Consider the following 17274-nt stretch of genomic DNA (forward strand, 5'->3'; position numbering starts at 1 on the left):
CTACAGTAGACTAAAACCACACACATGCTTTTAAGGTTGCTATGCTGTCAAAGAAAATGCACTGAGACACAATTAATTTTATACTTTTGGACAAACTACAAAGTAATGATTCCATTAGTTTGTCGTTTTCTGCATTTTCATCTATGAACTTAAATAGAACTTGTAGAATCGTTACAAGACAACTCAATATTTCAAATCGATGTGAAGTATCATACTATTAGGATGAAGTACATCTCAAATCAACATAGAATATTAATAGAATTTATACACTCTCGTTCCTGTTCAGAATAGTTTAAAAAATTGTGATTTAATAATCAACACACATAAATGAATGAGAAAAATATATCTAAATCTTAGGGTATTTTTTTCGGGAATAGTCTGTCCTGCCAAAACACTGACTAACATTTATTTATAAATTTACACTAAATATTGTTAAAAAAGCAATAGTAAAGGCATTTATGGCACTTAAAGGAATTATTGAAATATCATTCAAAGTTACATACTCCTGTTACGTAAACATACAGATCACATTTCATTTGTCTATTTGTTAAATGCACTGTTAAGATCGCGTTTCAAATAAGGAAAATTTAATGTTTTGTATCAGAGACTTATTAATATTGATAAGCTGTTCGTGATTTATCAAGACTTTTTTCTGTTGCAACTGTAATGTTGAGAAAAATGAGATTGACAAACAGAGAGGAATTAATGGTCCTATCTCAGACCTTTCAACTTTGTATAATAGAATAAAGAAATTATTCAAAAATAGCATGTAACCGTATGGTATTATAAATTTTTTATCGTGCGTTTGACGTAAATAGAAAAGTACATGATTCACTTTTAAATTATAACATCAAAAATATAGGTTTTAGATATTAGCCAACACGAAGATTGAAGAGCGGGTAAACATTTAATACATTTTAGTAGACAGTAAAAATGTTTTGATATCATAACTGTGAAACGATAACAATATAATTTTACTCCAACTGAAATATTTTTGAATGCTGAATGAAAACAATGTACTTTTTTAAATGAATGAAATTTCGATGCCGCCATCTTATATAAATATCTGAATACTGGATGAACATAAATATCAGGATATTTTTCTTTAAATTGTATTTTAATTCGATAAAATTTAAAAACATTAAAATATCGTGATTTGATGAGAGCGCAATGCGTTACAACGCAAAAACAGTAAATATGAATTTGATCCATTAAAAGCATAAATCAAGTTGTTGACTCGAAACCTTTTTTACGCTTAAAGATTTTTAAACAAATATTTGTAAGGTAAATGCAAGAAAACAAAGATTTACATTTATTTTGTATTTGTACTCGGATTCAAACAAAAATGTAATTCACTTTCTCTGATTTTTATCTCATTTCAGAAAAAATACATCTTGTAAAATAGTTATGAGTATTAGGAAATGTTTTTTTTTCTCAAGTATATAATAATCAAAAACAAAGGGAAATGACATCCTCATATTTCATGGTTTTAAAATATAATTGAAAGATAAATATATATGATATCATCCATTTCTTTCAAGATAAGACTTCCAATCTTCTTTAATTTTTTTCTTCAAGGAAATTACAATCTGAAGTAGTCTTATACCATACAAATGTTTCCTGAAAAAGCTAGTCACTAAAGTAAAAAAAGAAAATGCACTTTAACACGTCTAATTACATACACTTAGACATACTGCAAAGTAAAATTTCAATCAGTATGTCTGCTTCTGTATTGCGTTGTGTACTTTTAGATATGACAATCTATCAGCAACTGTTGAAAAATCCTTATAAAATGTATTCCATGTGTTGTATTTATGTGAAAAAAGACATAGAAAAAAATACCATATTTGTTAACAGAAATGTACTAAAAACTATCCAATCTTGCTCTTTTGAGAATAATTAACACCACTGTGTTAAAAATGTACACTAAACATTATAATTTTTTTAAATATATTTACAGAACTATACGAATTCCATGAAATATCATTCAAATTTACATTGATAATAATACCTAAAAGCTATTGCTGTTGTTATAAATGTATTTTAAAACCACGTCTTAACCAACATGACCAAGGAGAATTTATTAAATGTAAATAGAGATATTATTATTCATAGAATCAAAGTGCGGAGTTAAAATTACTCATGAAATGTTTGAAGTTTTATAAGGACCTTTTACAGTTCAAGGAATTAACTTTTGTCATAAAATAACACGTATATGTTTTAACTATTTAATTAAAAAATATTATCGATAATGATATAGAAACTGCTTCAAATGGAGTTACAGGAATTTAATGAATGTAACGAAAACCTTTGCTTTTATCGATAAGTTTTATGGTGACAAAGCTGGTTCGAATTCGTGCAATAACAAGTCTTATTTATTACTTCCTGCATCATTTGTGTTCTTTTACCTTATTATTTTTTAATATTCGTCATTTAATTGTGTCAGGCGTTTTTTTCCAGTGAATAATAAATGTAAATATATTTGAAGAGATAACTCACCAAAGCGAAAATAAGTCATATAACAAACATCGCTTCATTGTTTAAATACATGTAGTGTTAAGTTGTTGTGTCTGTTTTTAACATAATATTCTTTTTTACCTCAATAACTATATTCTTTATATCATGATTTATGTAGTACAATCACTCGTATCCTTAACACCTTTAAGTATAGAAAGCTATATCTCTAATATATGTAGGCCAGCTTATTCTTGTTTGAATTTTAAGAAAAGAAACAAATGCCAGTTCGTAAGAAATATGTTTGTATATTTCATTTTTCACGAATGACGCATTTACATTATCATAACTTATTATTTTAAATTCATTATTATAACGAAATAAAGACATCAAACCAATCTGATGCAAATATTTTAGTATCTTACATTTTATGAAAAATAATCTGCAATTTTAATGACGATTTATTCTGCTATGAGTTATATATCAAAATAGAACTGTATTCGCCTTTTATCTTTATTTAAAGTAACATTAAGATGTTTAAAAGCTTATTCTAAAAGCAAATGTTTGATTAACGTTAATCATAGAACAAAGTGTAACAAAACGTGCTTTAAACGTGGGAAACAACACCTGAAAGATCTAGTCTTTTTAAAGATTACATACTGTAGAAAGGGTAGGAATATATTGCAACAATACTGTAATAAGTCTTGTATTCGCACCCCGAGTTTAAAGAATCAATTTTTGAAGAAGACTCAGCAAAAACAACTCATATTCAGTTATATGTCTAAAATTACCATAGACGATTTTTAATGCAATGATAAAACGAAATGTTACAATCTACCGCATATTCAAATATTTATAAAGGATCAGGAGATATCATATTCACTTTGGTATTTTAAGAAAGTTTAGTACTATCTGTGTCTTTTTTAAAAAGATAAAACCCTTGCAATGTATTTTCCTTAATTTTTATCTCTCTACTGCATTGTTTCAAAATACGTCAAGAAGTGGTATTTTGGTTGCTTATAAAGATTTTTCATGTGTGAAGTTTTGACTTTTGTATGAATATGATTTAAAGACAAAACTGATTTATAAATTGTAAGAAACAATTTAATGAGAATCATTTTATTGAATGATACTCGTACATATTTGCGGCACTAGAACCCTCAAAGTTTAGCATCTGTGATAACAAGAAAACTTTGCAATAAAGTGAGGAAGAAGTCTTGATGGAACGTAACATCTATTGTAGGGATCTCCGCTGACAGCTTAATCCAGACATCAATGCTTTCTTACGGTTTAATCAGAAACTTCAAAGTTTTCGGATGTTTTGTCATATTCAAATGAAATAACCACAAAGTTGCTACTAGTACATAAACAAACAAAACATGAATAAAATATGTTTGAGAATGGTCTATCAAACAAAATTTTAAAAAAGAAAAGAAATGTAGATCCAATCCGTTTTGTCTGTATTGGTATTCAATCACATATGATTAATCAATTGTAAAACATAATATATTTGCAACTCTTTTTGACAATGTTCTGATATGAGTATTGATGGTAACAGAACTTTAAGGTTAGTACATAAAACAGAAACGAAAATAAAGAATTATTAAAAATTCAACAAAGCGTGTCTTTGGGCGGCTCGGATAGGCGGGAAAGTTTCGCTACCGTGTAGAGAAACGGAAGTATATTCACGAAGTTTGTAACGGAGCGAAGAAACTGTCGTCCTTGAATCAGCACAATCATATCGAGCCTGCAAAGGTTTCCAATTTGCCTTTTAGGCTGATCTATTCTTCTAATTTTATATACGTAACAGACAAATACACATATATTATACCGCTTTTTATCATTATTTTCCGTTTTCATGAATTGCAATGTAATTTACTACCATATCAAATGTCACTAATATAACAAGATGATATTGATACCGCACCCTCCGTTTTGTAACGTTTTAGCAGACAAATTACAATCATTTCGTCCCAAATGTCAAATATCATCTCACATTTTATCAATCTTTCTAATTAGAAAACGAACCTTAGAAATAAAACTTTGGAACAAAATGGCAATGTTCGCGAGACAAAATCATCTCATAAACATTACTATGTCATTTGCAGATTGAAAAAAACACTTAGCTTGCATTTTGAAAAAAAAACAAAAACAAAAAAAAAACGTTTGTGTAACATTTGCTTCTCGTTTTCCACAAACTGAGAGATTTCGCGGCTTTGCGGCTTGTCTTTTGACGTCTTATCTGTGCTATGCAGGCTTCATAACCTCAGATCCCCTTTCAAAATTCCATTTTATTTAGTTCCGCCCATTGATTTTTCGTAAAGGGCACACGCATTTTCCTAATTGGGGACCATACACCGCTTTTCATGGAATGTATCACATTGAAGGTTCCATTATAACCGCCGTATGAACTCATCTGCGGATGTTTATTAATTCAAAATTTCGCCATTTTCGTGTTAAATGTTGAATTCTGCTTAAGCCGGTGTTTCGGGGCGTGGACGGTAACTTGCACTTTCCAGTACTGTCCATGAACATGCTCAATCAAACCGAGCCTGCAACATTTTCAATTTTGCCGTGTTGGGCTTTCCTTAAGGATTCTGTTTTTCTCTATTTCAAAGATTGACGGTGAAATATTAAAACTTAAATTATAAATATATAATATTTCTTATGGCTTCTTTACTAGTTAATTGTTCACAAATGATTGAAAAAAAAAATGAATTGTTCAAACTTTTGAATAATATTTATTTTGTATTACAGAAAAGTGCCTTTATAATGTTATATTATAGATAATCAGATTTCTGGCAATTTATTATTAATCATATGATTAGATATACAGAAAAATAACTTGGACATAGAGGGTTTGATACGTTACACCTAACTCCATGCTAAGATGACACCAGTTGACGGACTTTGTAAATAGTCTAGGACTCCAAGCAAATAATCTGAAAAATAAGTTGATCATTTGTCAGATGGTGACACTATGACAGGACAGATACTGACTGTCCGCAGCTTTGACCTCTATTTATAGCCAATAAAGTAGTAGTATCTTAAGATCGTTTATTGAAGGTGATGAAATCAAACATCTAAAAGGTAGTTGGAAATATTTGTTCCACGAACAATAAGTCCGTTTTATCAAATAACGGTTATAAATAAAGTGTTTAAGCTAATCAAGTATTTATTTTATGTTTTTCAGTGGATTACTGATTTATCCGTAAAAATTATATTGGATAATTTCACAGTGAAAATTATCAAAATATAATTTCACTTTTTTCAATGACGAAACTACTTTTTTAAGATTTTCCCCATGTAGTACCTCAATTTTATTTTTACTGACAATTCTGACAATGTCAGGCTATTTAAAGAAATAGCAAAGCTGAAATAGATAAATAACTTAAATGTCAAAAGTAGTAAAGAGAGAAAACTTACTTCTATTCCTTCAAATTCCAATCACAAAATTTCGTCTCTAAATTTTTTTTTTGTTTCGTTTTTACAGTCTGAAAAATACATTCCTTCCCCATGCAAAACTGCTCTTGATGACATTTGGGCATATTAAAGTATCCTACGAGCAATAACTGCCGTATGCTTTATGAAAAATTGAAAAGCATTGACAGCCATCACTCGTAAAATAAGTAAAAATACCCAGCGTTCCTTTGCAAGCTTCCAAGTTTTCCAATTTCCTAGCTCCTTTTCTGAATGTTTTCACTTCTGTCAACAGTTATTTTTTGTCTGTTACAATCCTCAAATAAGTTTTCTTTCTTTTAAAAAGGTGTATGACTAACAAATCCAAAACATATCCTTCTGAATCTTACACAATTATTTTCCTCCCATGAAATACACAACTTTAAAAAATGGCTGCCGCTTACATTTTACAAAGCCAGGTCTAATATAAATTCGCAGTAAGTAACAGAAATATGGATGGATGGTTGGACTTTTTCTCCTACAAGATTTGTTTCTTTTTATTATTAAAACAAGCGATCATTCATATTTTTTGATAAAATGAATAAATATCACCGTCATTTAACCTTGATTGGCGGACTTTTTTTTCAGCTCAAGACTTCTTGTTTTAAATGAGAAATTCCGTCTAAATTGGGCTCTCAATGGGGGAAACAGATTTTAATATTAACGTTAAAATTATGGAAATTTCGTTTTAACTTGTTTTTAAGCATAAAATAAAAAGAAAATTTGTCTGTTTGTTGTGTAAGATGTAATTTTATTTCATCTCGTGAACTTTAAAAACAGTATTCTCACTCGTGGCTACGCCACTTGTGAGAATACTGTTTTTAAAGCCCACTCGATGAAATAAAATTTCATCTTACACACAAACAAACAAATATCCTCTATATATTATTATTTACTAAAAGATTCTACTTTTTGTTTAAATACAAAATTGAATATTTGTTTACAATTTACTTACCGACAATATAGGTATAGAACCACTAAATGTAAAAATAAAATCTGGGCAGAAGAGACCAATCGTCACAAAAACTTAAAACATAAAGTGATAACAAATATGATTACAAATATGACCTTAGGTTATCCGTGTTTAACATTTCTTTATCTAAATCCAAGAATAATTTAATAATGCCCATTTGTTAAGAATGACAGTAAAGGTAGACAAAAAACACTTTCATTTTCACATCTCATTGATGAAGTTAAACATGAAGTGAAACTTGATTTACCTCTAAAACATAAAGGGATAAAGATGGTAAGTTGGTTACTAACATACAACAATGATTGTTAATCTATAAAACCAACATGTAACTATTGAAGCAAATCAGAGAAGTTGTAATCTAATAATAAGTCATTATTAAAACTGTTATTATGTACACTGCACAAGGACATGTAGAGTAAACGGTTACACTTGAGCGAACCGTTAAGCAAATTTGGGAGTTAGAAGCAGTCCCAATCTGGTCCTCTGTTCACAAAGAAAAGATCAGGAGTAGGAGAAAGAAATGTTCCGCATCGGTTGCTAAATGAAGCTTAATATTTGGGTAAAATCATAATTTGAAAAAATGTAAATATATATGCAGATTTGCAAAGAATATTTTATATTTGGATATCATTTAGGAATAACGATCGAGCTTATGATCAATTCTTTAAATGTCGCATACCTTGTAAAGTGTTTAGTTTATGAAATTGTTTTACAACATTATTTCTGCCTAAATTTGTAGGAATAATAATCAGTTATAATCTCCACATGTTTTTCTTTCATTAAACGTAAATTGCGTCAACTATTAATGATCCTTCTAATTTTTTAATGTTTATATTGACAGGACAAAATAGAATTATTAAGGAAAATGTTATTTTATAAATACATCTTATTTGTCTTTGTTCTTGTAACTTTTTAGCATGTACTAGACATGCCACGAATATAAAAGTGCATCGAAGCATGCTACCATCTAATTGCACATCAAAAGTTAACGCCTTTCTAGGGACCATTTCAAATCAAGTATCTGTTTGATTGACTAGATACAGACGAATATAAACGCCTTTATTCTATTCTGGCATGCAACAAGCTATTAAAGATACATTAATCAACAGAGTATCAGTCATGTTTTACAACTACAAACGCAAACATTTCTAAATATAGTTTAGCAATATGAAACGAGAGTTTAATGTCGGACATACCCGACAATATCCAGCTACAGAAGAACGTCGGAAATCAGCTTTATCATACCAGGGACAATATTGGCTGATGAAAGCTACCGTAACGTCTCTCAAGTATCAGCATAAAAATGTATAAAGATTGTGAAAACAAGTTCATTTGCATTTGTTGATAATGCAAATTATTTTCAACGTTTTATTAAATGATATTAGTTTCACATGTTGTTTTTATACTCTTATTAATGTAACAGAGTACTGGGTAATGAATTACAACAGATTGCATTGCATTCAGAGATACTAAGACGATATTAATTCAGGACGAAATATTCCGTAGCTTTGGTTTACATGCTATCCAGGGAACTTCAATGTTCACATGTTCACATAGGGTCTTTATGCAAAATGTCGTTTGTATATACATAATTGTAGCTCACAATTTCAAAAGAAACAAAAATGTTAATAATATGCTGTCTTATCAAAGCTAGATTGTGTACAAGACAACGTTTTGCGTTTATTTGTCTCGTCCTAGGCGAATAAGATTGTTGTTTCAAGTCGTAATCGGATGAAGGTCAACGTAAATACTCCTGTGTGTAAAATATGGGACATATTTCACTTTCAACCAAGTGGTAGCGACCGCTTCACATTTATATTGTAAAACAGAACAAATTAGCATTCTAATTTGCATTATTTCCTCCCAAATGTGTCGTACCATTTCTAGTCGCTCTATCCAGCTTTCTAGAGAGCGAATTGAAAACTGGCATTGGCGGTATCAAGAGGCGACGCTTATAGGAGAACATTTTAGTTTATAAGCATATTGACAAAATAGTTATATATATACTTATACATTTATTAATACATAAAGAAAAATAAGGCATGCAAAATCATGCAAAATGTGTATTTTGTTTTTATAAAATACTGCCTTAGGATGTAACAAAACCGCAAAATATATTTTTAGCGACCATAAATTATCTTGTAGAATTTATTCATATCCTGATATGGACACTAAACAGGACAGGTCATTTCCATTTATTCTGTGAAACGATTTCGTAAATAACATGTTTATATCATTTGCATTGTAACAGAATTTTGTGTATTTTCATTATTACAAAAATGAAGAATGTTATTCCTTCGACGGAATTCATTAATAACAATATCATCACCCAATTTGTTCATTTTCATCTATGTTTGCCTTTGATATCAATAATTCTAACATATGTGAAAAGAAACAGAAATCGGAACAGTTCTCTGAATACCGTTTTCCATTTATATAAGATTCATTTATATTTCTTATATACTATATCGTTCAAAAAAATTTTACCACAAACTATATTGTATATGGAGCAGGTTTGGTCAGGTTGCCAGGTTCTTAAAACGGGTAATAGGACAGTAAAATCTTACACAGAAAATAAAACCCCATTGATGCACTTAATGATCCAATACAACAAATGAAAGCATTTTTGTTTAAGCAAATTGATATAAGCAATAATGATTCAGTTCTATTTAACATATTGTTTTATACAATTTATCGCTTAAGGTAATGGTATTTAAACGGATCCAAACTCAAACTTACATATTTGAAGTTAAGAAATAAACGTGGCACTTGCCTGACCAAAAATAACGATACTATTTCATTTAGATGGTAAAATAACATATACCTTAAATCTACAAAAAGAAATAAATTTCTTCTAGCATAGAATAATAAGAGCGCTAAACATCAAGAACGCCGCTATTTTAGATAAGTATTTCATGTACATTTGTTTTGATATTTAAAGCAGTGATAAACAACAGGAATGTTTTTTAATATATATCTTTTATTATTAAAAAACACAACACACAATTTTAAACTTCATAAAACCTTTTTTCCCATCTTCATTGAATTGCATGCATGTTTACATTGAATTACTTCCTTTCACTTAAGAAAGAAGTTCAATCGGTTCAATTAATAATCTGTTTTGAAAAAAAAACGCTTTATGAGTCACTCTTGTTGCATAATTATTCCACATGTTGCAGTAATGTGCAGCGTATTATGTTATTGTCTCACATGCAATTTTCTTGTCAATTACAGACGGGTTAATCATTGGCAAATCATGGAATTATTTCTATGATTTGTCATTAATGCGTTTGTTTCCGTTTTATGACGTCACGTGCAGTTGCAAGGATATTCTATTAATTGATTTAATAAACACAACAAAATAAAACATTATTCTTTGTGATATGACGAATAAGACAGGTTGGAAAAATATCGTAAAACAGTACAAGCAGAGTAATAATGAGAACGCTATATGAATATAATAAAAATCAATTTCATCATATAATGTTTGGGACCTCAACAACAAGGTGAATTAATTTGTTTTATATTTAATTAGGTAAAACCTCTTTGAAATTTCGGATCAAAAGAATGTTACAGGTAAATTAATATATGGGTATTAACATTAATTGCATTTATTTATTTATTGCAAGCGCATACAAACAATAAGTTAAATTTTCAAAAATAACATTTTTTATCGCTTTTTTTTCAAATTTAAAAGTCTATTTAATTTGATTAGAGAATATGACAAATAAGATTATTCACTTCTATTCTGTTGTTTGAGTTATTTGATAAAAATTGTTTGTTTGCGAGAAAAAGGTATTTATAGCTCTAAATTTAACGTATTTCCTTTTCTCTACATTTGATTCTTTTAATAAATCATATACAATCTCCTTTGACAATCAAATCAAAGTTATGTGAAAGCATTTAATGAATCACTCTAGTTAAATAGATGTGGCGGAATGTGATTCAGTGAGTATTGATTATCCAAATTGATTTTCGTATTAATAAGAATGATAATTGACAACCTGTCTGGATGTACTAATTGCGTTTTTTTACTAGACTGCAGAAATGTTTACAAGTACTCACAATGTGTAACAGTTAATACGTCGCAATTATTTGCCATGGTATAGTGTTTTTTCCACTTTCAGTCAATTGAAATGATGATTTGAGTTTATTATAGGGAAAAAAGGAAATTACAAATCTGACTGTAAAAAGATTGTTGTGTAAAAGGATCGTTTCTTTTATGATAATGTTATGATGCTGTGGTGCTGAAAGATCTTGCTTAACACATGAGATCTAAGTTATGAGAGTGTTATACAACTTCATTAATTCTTCTCAAATTACTTGTATCTTTCACCATTGCAACAGCTGCCGAAGATCCATGCATATTTGTTTAAAGTTTAAAATTGTACTTTCCATTTGATGGGAAGTTGTAAAAAGATAAGCCTTTACATTTCGCTGTAAATACATGTATAATTAACTTGTGTCACTGTTCTACCGAAAATATATTTTTCTTTTGTCAAACATGCAAGTTACATGTAAGTACATGGTTTTACAATGAAATTATTTTGTTCATTCGCATTTTTCATATTTATTCAATTGTCAAATCAGATATGAGTTTAAAATGATTAAAGTGGTGAAACTGCAGTAAGTGCAGGAACAAACATTTTTAAAAAACAGGAATGTTACGTAATTTGTGAACAATTAATTTCATATAAAATACAATTAAATGAGTACTTTTCATAGAAAAACAATATTTCAAGCAATATATTACTTACATCAGTAACATAAAAATCAGAAGGTTTTCTTGGTGATATTTTTATCTTCAAATATGAAAATTGTTGGACAACATTCTTAAAATCGATTGTTGAAGTCAGATCCTCCCTCATATCTATCTTTCTCTGCCGAAATAATTAAATTATTCATTTTATTGTTTTGTATTCAAACTGTAATTATAACTTTTGCAAATTGCAGTCATTCTTTTGGTCAATTGAACAGAAGATGTCTGCAATAAATACAATTCGTTTATATGAGAACACGTCATTCGTGAAAAAGCTACATCATTACCATAGCAATTTATTTTTATATAAGGTCGCCTGCTTGTTTGAGTCATTTGTGGTCTATGACAGATGTGTCATGCTTGTATTTGTCTGCATCATCGAATTTCAGTCATCAATGAAATCATAGATATTGAACTAATGGACTGATGACATGTTGACGTATGTTATGAAGACAAATACTTAAAAATAAAAACAATATTAAACATTGTTTTAAACATTGTTTAAGTAGACATATGCCACCTCTTTTTATGTGTTTTATATATAAACAGTTGTTAACGACAACATGGGTTTTTAAATTGTGTTCCCATTTTATTTTTTTTATCTCTTTTGTTTTTGTTTATTTTAACGAGTATGTAAACAAAAAGACCTAACTCATTGAAAGGGTATAGAAATGTCTATCTGCTTTTTAAGCTCGGAAGACTGTAACTAACAACCAGCATCTTTACAACTAACAAAATAGAAACATTGAGTACATATCAAGTTTCATTAAACTTTTCGCTTGTGTTTATGCTGATAATCTTAGGAGATTTCGCTGAAAGCTACCAACAGAATTTACATGCCTTGAAATATAGCTTTAACAAATCACATGGATAAAATAGCACTGAATCGCATTTCAATAAAATTTGAATTGTGACATATGAACATTGACGTGTAAATTGTCGGTAACATATATCGCTTACTCCTTAAATGAGTGATAAGTAATTAATATTCTAAACGATAATGTAGCATAAACATCAACGGCCAGATCTATACGGTAATAATTCAAGGCGTTTAGGTACTATTAATTGACTTGTGAGGTTAGAATGACCAATGAAAATCCTACCATTTTATTCAGTTCAGGCCCGTGTATTTCACAAGAATTCAAGCTAGAACAAGCCAAATTCCGGCCAACAAATAAATACACGAAATCAGTCTCTGTTTTATGCTGAAAAAATAAGTCATATTTGTTCATAAATGAGCGTGCAAACATGATTATTCAATTCCTAAAAAATGTTGGCTTTCATGAAATGGAATTCATCAAGAAGTTTGGCATTAACAAATATATGAAGTCGTGATCTATGTTTATGACAAAGAAAGTTCAACCTGTAAACAAATAATTTTAAACAAGGTCCTAGACAAATTGTTCAATGGCACGAAAGACGTTTTAATAAATTATTTAATGTAGGAAAATAAATAACAATACAAAGGCATTAGTTTAAACACGCAATTTCCGCAAGGTTATTTAAGTTCTATTTAAAAAAAAACAAATAAACTTTCTCTTTCATCAGATAAGGTCTTAACCTATAGAAGTACTTGAAAACAAGACCAAAAGGAGAACAAAAGAAATGAAGAACAGCCTCCGGAATAAGTATGTGAATCCGGAATTTTCGCAAAGTCAAGACAAAATTACTTTAGCATTTTATCAAATTTTTGTTTAAATATTTCAACGCTCTTAGTCGAGAAAAACTCTGATTTACATATATCCATTAAAACGTGATGTGAATCAATGAACGTTCTTTCAGTGCTGTAGGATTTTTGATGATGTAACAGCCAGTTCAAATTATTAGTTGATATCTTTTTTCCTTGAAAATTTCTATTTATCTTAATATGACGTATTCATTTTTTTCATTTTTTTTTAAATTTTTTTTTTTCGGGGTCGTGCGGGGGATTTCAATTTTATTACAGTCATAAGCAAAGATATACTTGTCTGTTGTCTTGGGAATTTATGATTTTAATTCGACGTCAGTTATTACAGATTCGAGTATGTTAGAAGATCATTTTTGATATCACAAAAATATGAAACACAAGGTAGAGATTAAGTAAACATATTCCCCTACATGACTAATCTACACAGGACTACCGGCAAGGAGTGCAGCAGGAAAAGACCTGTTTGACAATTAATATCATTTTAATGAAACGAGTTTAAAGCTATAACAATTGCAATTGCAAGTTTGTTAAATAAATATATACATTTAATTTAATGATAATTTTGTCCTGTAATTTCTGAATAGTTATAACCTTTACGCAATACTAGAGAAGTATTCATACATTCTACGTATACTTTACTTTTTCATAATAATGCTTTTTGACAACCAACATTCATTCTTTAGATTAATCTGTAGATTAAGCATGCAACTCAAAAATAGCCCTTACTGCGTTAAACAGTAGAAAAATGGTGATAAATACTGCAAAAGCACATTACACGTAAATTAGATGTATAACTAAACTGTTAAAGCGATTTACGTTATATACAACATTATAGTTCATTTTTCTCAAGGTTCATTTTCCTGAAATACTTTGACTCATCTGGAAGCATGCATCTTTAAAATAAGTTAAACCTTGATGAATTTCATAATCATTTTACATATAATTTTCCTATGAAATGAACTAGCACAAGGTAACTGTATCACAGGTGATTTAAATATTATGTTGTTACAGAAATTGTGTAGATTTGGACACCCATTTCATTTCTAGCATAGCATTATTTTCAGTGATTATTTGTTGATTAGCAATATAACATTACATTATTTAATTGATACTGAACTCATGTTCTGTAAAACATGACATATAAGCAGATTCATTACCAATTTGTCATCCCAAACGATTCATTCATTTCTCAACCGATCACTTTTCCTAATTAGATAGTTTATTGTGTCCTTGTTTTTAGTGATTTTTTTAAACAAACCTTAGAAATAAAACCGAGATGTAAATTAATAGTATAATACAAAAGACTGCATAAACGCAAAATCAATAAAAGGTAAAATAGATATTGACAACGATCAGGTTTTATGAATTATGCAGCAGATTTTCACTTGAACCTCTTCAACAAAAAGCTCTGACAAATATTACCATCTCAAATGATAACATGACTGGAAATTTCTGTTATGTGCAATTCAAGTAATATAACAACCAATTTATGAATATTAGAATTATGGATGACTAATTCTTCTTTATGGCAAATGGGGATAAGCTATCCAATTCATTTATTGAATATGATAAAGATTGCAAAAATTTACCACATTGTTGAAACATCGAAGTCTTTATTTATAGGTATAATCAAGTACCAACGTGACTCATCTGATTCTATTTATCAATCGGAATGTGTTGTTAACGTTTAAAAAAATCTAAAACATGTTTTATTGTCTGCGTAATATTTAACACCCAATTTCTACCATGATAGCATTATTATCAGCGATTATTTGTTAACTAGCAATGTCACATTACATCTAAATCGTATGTTGTTTTGTTGCCCGCGTAATATTTGAATGGTCCTCGTATATACTATTCAGGGAAACAACGCCTAAATAATTAGACTATTTATCATTTTTAACTAAATCATACAAAATTATTTGAATTCATTTTATAAAGAAACTTGTGAAATAAATGACCAATTACCAAAACATAAATATAAAGATATCTTGCTTTAATTAAAAGATACACGAATTTGTCTTCAATGTGTAAAATTTATTTTAATCATTAATAGCACGAATTAAAACAAAGACATTTAAATTTCAAATGAAATTTGTTTATTCATTTTGTTCCAAAGTTAATAATCAAGCAAAACTAGGAAATGACTAAACTATTCATTCACTTGATTATTCGTGAATATAAAATTTGCATGTATTATATAGGATTAATATTAATGATCAATGATAATTTTTTATAAAGGGTTCATTCAGCATTTGTGTCATTTCTGTCCAAATTTGTAATTAATTTTTATACCAACAAAATTTAAATGACCACATTATCAGAATAAACATGCATTTCTTTTATTTGCACAGATATTGATTCTTCATATTGACACTGGATAGTATTATAGTATTATAAATAAATATAGGGCAATGACTTTCACAATTTACTTGCTTTTTTCTATTTGGGTACTGTAACATCAAAGCATGCCGACATTTAATAGCATATCTGTAAAAAATCATTATCATAATTAAGTTACATGATATAGATGTAAATAACTTCCCAGGGATCAGTGGTAAATTAAGTTCATGTTTGATTGACAAGATGCAGACAAATTGGATTGTCTTTATGCTAACTTGTCATGCAACTGTGTGTTACAGACGTAATACGTAAACTGCCTTGTAATCATCATAGAACACTTAATAATATATGTTATATATGACTTGAAACTTAAACGAGATATTATGTATTGATATGCAATATTACACTTAAATAATGTATTATTTACCTATAAGAAAGATAATATTCGTCTAGGCATGAAATGATTACGTAGACAAGAAGAATAGAATTAGAATAATTGGTATGTATATGCTCAATATTCTGTAAGAAAAAACAATAAAAAATAGCAACGATAGATATATTTGCTTGACATGATTTAAGAAGCATCACAATGCAGAAGCTTTGAAAACAATATGAACTGGATTTAATAAGATATTAATTTTGCAAAGCAAATGTTTAAAGATTATATAGCAAAAATACAATTTTAAACTATTGTCTACTTGTTTGATTGATTGGTTTTTACGTCACACCGACATAGTATAGGTCATATCGCAAGGTTCCAGCTGTACTGGTGGAGAAAGACCTCAGGTGTCCTTCATTAGTAGTAAATGTATAACTAAATTACGCAAAATAGAAAAATAGAAACATGGAAACAAGCATATCAATTACAAAAGTGAATATGTCTCCGATTCTTTTTTGATTTTCTTTTTGAATAAATATAACTTAGACATAACTTCAGCTGTAAAACAAATTTCAAACAGTTAAATTGCAGGATTACTTACATTACATACTATGCAAGTGTATAAACAGTTCATATTTTCTTATTTTTTTACAACATAAACTACAGATGCCCGTGATGATAATATTAAGCATGCTATTGAACTTTAATTTCCTCTACCGCTGGTTGATTTTAATTTACTAACAATTCGACAGGAAGCAGACAAAGACGTTACCTATGTTGCTCCGTGACACGCATCTAGAAGTTAATCACATCTTGATTTGGACATACCTCAAGTCATGCCTAAAATTTTAAGTAAATATTATGTTAATAAAGAATATATGCTTTCTGCTAAAGCTGGTGCTATGGGGGGGGGGGGGGGGGCGTAAACGGTAGCTTGAATTTCAAATTCCGACACTGAACAGGCGCAATCAGATAAACCTGAAATATATTCATTTGTATTTCGTACGTGTTGGGTTTTAAACTTCATTTTTCTTTTAACCTATTTTGTAACCATATATATTGGAAAATTTCAGTAAAAAATGCTTTTCTTATTGCTTCTTCAATATGCTGTTATTATGGCGGCATATTGCTTTTAAAATATTACATATTATATTAAAATTTACCAAATTAATAATGTATTTATATTCAAATATTTGACATCCATAACTTTCATTCATAAG

The sequence above is a fragment of the Ruditapes philippinarum genome, unplaced genomic scaffold, assembly GCF_026571515.1.
Source record: "Ruditapes philippinarum isolate M1 unplaced genomic scaffold, ASM2657151v2 ctg2798_1_1_1_1, whole genome shotgun sequence".
Classification (NCBI taxonomy): domain Eukaryota; kingdom Metazoa; phylum Mollusca; class Bivalvia; order Venerida; family Veneridae; genus Ruditapes; species Ruditapes philippinarum.